The sequence below is a fragment of the Oncorhynchus mykiss genome, chromosome 1 (genome assembly GCF_057628025.1).
Source record: "Oncorhynchus mykiss isolate SJ-2025 chromosome 1, ASM5762802v1, whole genome shotgun sequence".
Taxonomy (NCBI): domain Eukaryota; kingdom Metazoa; phylum Chordata; class Actinopteri; order Salmoniformes; family Salmonidae; genus Oncorhynchus; species Oncorhynchus mykiss.
The window spans coordinates 84013449-84018055 of record NC_143022.1 but is presented as its reverse complement, the minus strand read 5'-3'; the positions used below and the strand labels follow the sequence as shown (position 1 = coordinate 84018055).

The window sequence follows — 4607 nt, the reverse complement described above, 5'->3', positions numbered from 1 at the left end:
GAAATGGTCTGCCTACCCATGTGAGAGACGCAAACTCGGTCTCAACCTTTAAATCTTTACTGAAGACTCATCTCTTCAGTGGGTCATATGATTGAGTGTAGTCTGTCCCAGGAGTGTGAAGGTGAACGGAAAGGCTCTGGAGCAACAAACCGCTCTTGCTGTCTCTGCCTGGCCGGTTCCACTTTTTCCACTGGGATTCTCTGCCACTAACCGAATTACAGGGGCTGAGTCACTGGCTTACTGGTGCTCTTTCATGCCGTCCCTAGGAGGGGTGAGTCACTTGAGTGGGTTGAGTCACTGATGTGATCTTCCTGTCTGGGTTAGCAAAACCCCCCTTGGGTTGTGCCGTGGTGGAGATCTTTGTGGGCTATACTCGGCCTTGTCTCAGGATGGTAAGTTGGTGGTTGAAGATATCCCTCTAGTGGTGTGGGGGCTGTGCTTTGGCAAAGTGGGTGGGGTTATATCCAGCCTGTTTGGCCCTGTCCGGGGGTATCATCGGATGGGGCCACAGTGTCTCCTGACCCCTCCTGTCTTAGCCTCCAGTATTTATGCTGCAGTAGTTTATGTGTGTCCCCGACACTAGGTTCAGTTTGTTTTTTCTGGAGTACTTCTCCTGTCTTACCCGGTGTCCTGTGTGCATTAAGTATGCTCTCTCTAATTCTCTCTTTCTTTCTCTCTCTCGGAGGACCTGAGCCGTGCTGTCCCCAGTCCACCTGGCCGTGCTGCTGCTCCAGTTTCAACTGTTCTGCCTGCGGCTATAGAATCCTGACCTGTTCACCGGGCGTGCTACCTGTCCCAGACCTATTATTTGACCATGCTGGTCATTTATGAACATTTGAACATCTTGGCCATGTTCTGTTATAATCTCCACCCGGCACAGCCAGAAGAGGACTGGCCACCCATCATAGCCTGGTTCCTCTCTAGGTTTCTTCCTAGGTTTTGGCCTTTCTGGGGAGTTTTTCCTAGCCAACGTGCTTCAACACCTGCATTGCTTGCTGTTAGGGGTTTTAGGCTGGATTTCTGTACAGCACTTTGAGATATCAGCTGATGTAGGGCTATATAAATAAATTTGATTTGATTTGACTAGGCTACCTGCTGCCCCCACTGTGTGTGTGTGTGTGTGTGTGTGTGTGTGTGTGTGTGTGTGTGTGTGTGTGTGTGTGTGTGTGTGTGTGTGTGTGTGTATGTGTGGAACTATCCCGTCATTTCTGTCAGCAGGTCTCTCATGGTCCCTGGGGTACCGGCCTCAGACTACCCCATTCCACTTTTTAGTCACCGCAAGTAAAATCTATTTGACTCAGGTTGACTGCAGGTGCTCTCAGAGCAATAATAATAACACTCCTGAATATTGATGTCTTAGCACGTCCATGTAACATTTGAAGGTTCGGCACCAGCAGCGTGTGAGGCTGGAATTCAGGATGAAGCACCCTGGAGAAGGGAAAATCTACTCACTGGTTATTTAAAATGAAATTCTTTTCATTACATCTGGTATCTTATGTGGACATCTTGTCTCCCGGTTAAAGCGGATCTCATTGTTGAGGCTTGTCTTGTTGAGGCTTGTCTTGTTGAGTCTTGTCTTGTTGAGGCTTGTCTTGTTGAGGCTTGTCTTGTTGAGGCTTGTCTTGTTGAGGCGTGTCTTGTTGAGTCTTGTCTTGTTGAGGCTTGTCTTGTTGAGGCTTGTCTTGGTGAGTCTTGTCTTGTTGAGGCTTGTCTTGTTGAGGCTTGCCCCTGATGACAACCATCAATGTTGATAGATTGACATTACCAATTTACAGGTATAAGCACTCTGGTCTTTTCCTGGCCTCAAATGTAGAGATAAACAACGAAACAAACTAATCGTAGATTCACCAATGTGTCAATTGTGAAATCCCGGACAGTTTTTCATTCATAATTTGTCAAACTTTCCAGACAGCTAAACCACATGTAGCAAATAGTTTTTCCCAGTTGTTTTCAGCGACTAAAGTGGGCACCTGATCTTGTTTCACTCCATTGCATTGTCTCGACAGGAGAAAACAGTCCTGCCGACTTGATTGAAGGTAAGATTTTTTTGTTGTTGATGTACTTTTTACCCTTTTTTCTTCCAATGTCATTATATCTAATTGGTAGTTACAGTCTTGTCCCATGGGTACAACTCCTGTACGGGCTCGGGAAGGTCAAGAGCCAAGCACAGCTTCTTGACACACTGCTCACTTAATCTGGAAGCCAGCCGCACCAATGTGTCGGAGGAAACATTGTAGATCTAGCAACCTGTGTCAGCTTGCAGGCCCCCGGGCCGCCACAAGTAGTCACTAGAGCGCAATGGGGCAAGGAAATCACGGCCGGCCAAACACTCCCCTAACCCGGACGACGCTGGGCCAATTGTGCGCCGCATCATGGGTCTCCCGGTCACGGCCAGCTGTGACACAGCTTGGGATCGAACCTTGGAATTTCTAGTTAAAATTTGAGGATAAGTTACTGTAAACAACTTGCCAAACTGTTAACAAAACGATTGCACGTTAATAAAGGTAGTTGTTGCTTCAGCAACTTGAACCAGCACTAACCAGGTTAATTGAACCAGCATTAATCAGGTTAATTCTTTTCACCTTGTCTCTGCTTGTTCCAGGTTGAAGAACATCCCACCCTGACACCCTGCAGATGTAAAGAACTCCCAGTCACCAGGATATTCACCATATCTCAGGATATTATTCAGTAGTGTGCAACATCACAATTTTAGATAGAAATAAATTCACCCATGTTATTGTTTATCAGAATTGTTAGGAAATTGTAATTTATGAAGCTCATTCTAAAATACAGATGTGATTTCTGTCCCAGGGGATTGCACTGTGTGCAAGTCTTCCATTCAGACCACAATGTGTTGAATTAGGTGTAAGTAAATGGCTGGAACAAAAACCTGTAAACTCCTGTCCTGTCTATAAAAAAATTGACCTGTGGCTCTCATGACTAATTGTACCCACAAGCTTATGAATGTTGGAGTTTAATCTCCTTGATATCCCTCACTTGGGAGTTACTTATTTTGTACAATGGACGGTGTTTTCTTCAGGACTCATGCACAGATACAAGAAAATCAATACAAATGTTAGGATTTATTAAAAATGACCTGTGTTGATGTCTCCACGTGATTCTTGTTTTGAGGCTTGAGCATCATGTGCCCACAGTTCATCTGCATCAGTAATATTACAATGCTGTATTCAATTAATTAAATATGTATTCCTGATTGATATGCATTTATATAATTAAACTGGAGATGTTGTCCTTTATCACATGCCAGAGGTTGTTTTGTATCCAATGCATTTAGCTTACATGAATTGGCATAGGCCCTCTAGTCTAGTTAAATTGCATCATATGCAGTTGAAGTCGGAAGTTTACATACACTTAGGTTGGAGTCATTAAAACTTGTTTCTCAACCACTACACAAATTTCTTGTTAACAAACTATAGTTTTGGCAAGTCAGTTAGGATATCTACTTTGTGCATGACACAAGTGATTACACACCAACAAATTGTTACAGACAGATTATTTCACTTATAATTCACTATATCACAATTCCAGTGGGTCAGAAGTTTACATACACTAAGTTGACTGTGCCTTTAAACAGCTTGGAAAATTCTAGAAAATAATGTCATGGCTTTAGAAGCATCTGATAGGCTAATTGACATCATTTTGAGTCAATTGGAGGTGTACCTGTGGCTGTATTTCAAAACCTACCTTCAAACTTTGTTTGACATCATGGGTAAATCAAAAGAAATCAACCAAGACCTCAGAAAAACAATTGCAGATCTCCACAAGTCTGGTACATCCTTCAGAACAATTTCCAAATGCCTGAAGGTACCACGTTCATCTGTACAAACAATAGTACGCAAGTATAAACACCATGGGACCACACAGCCGTCATACTGCTCGGGAAGGAGACACATTCTGTCTCCTAGAGATGAACATACTTTGGTGTGAAAAGTGCAAATCAATCCCACAACAACAGCAAAGGACCTTGTGAAGATGCTGGAGGAAACAGGTACAAAGGTATCTACAGTGGGGCAAAAAAATATTTAGTCAGCCACCAATTGTGCAAGTTCTCCCACTTAAAAAGATGAGAGAGGCCTGTAATTTTCATAATAGGTACACTTCAACTATGACAGACAAAAAGAGAAAAAAATCCAGAAAATCACATTGTAGGATTTTTAATGAATTTATTTGCAAATTATGGTTGGAAAATAAGTATTTGGTCCACAACAAAAGTTTCTCAATACTTTGTTATATACCCTTTGTTGGCAATGACAGGGGTCAAACGTTTTCTGTAAGTCTTCACAAGGTTTTCACAAACTGTTGCTGGTATTTTGGCCCATTCCTCCATCCAGATCTCCTCTAGAGCAGTGATGTTTTGGAGCTGTTGCTGGACAACACGGACTTTCAACTCCCTCCAAAGATTTTCTTTGGGATTGAGATCTGGAGACTGGCTTGGCCACTCCAGGACCTTGAAATGCTTCATACGAAGCCACTCCTTCGTTGGCCAGGCGGTGTGTTTGGGATCATTGTCATGCTGAAAGACCCAGCCACGTTTCATCTTCAATGCCCTTGCTGATGGAAGGAGGTTTACGCTCAAAATCTCACGA

The 4607-nt window shown here is 43.4% G+C and overlaps 1 long non-coding RNA gene across 1 annotated transcript; it reads left to right on the top strand.

Annotated features, from left to right (window-relative positions):
- The first annotated feature begins 477 nt into the window (after positions 1 to 477).
- Positions 478 to 3262, top strand: LOC149985664 (uncharacterized). The gene is made up of 2 exons (XR_016483181.1): positions 478 to 2036; positions 2603 to 3262. It is a non-coding gene; the product is annotated as an uncharacterized LOC149985664 (long non-coding RNA).
- The last annotated feature ends 1345 nt before the right edge of the window (positions 3263 to 4607 follow it).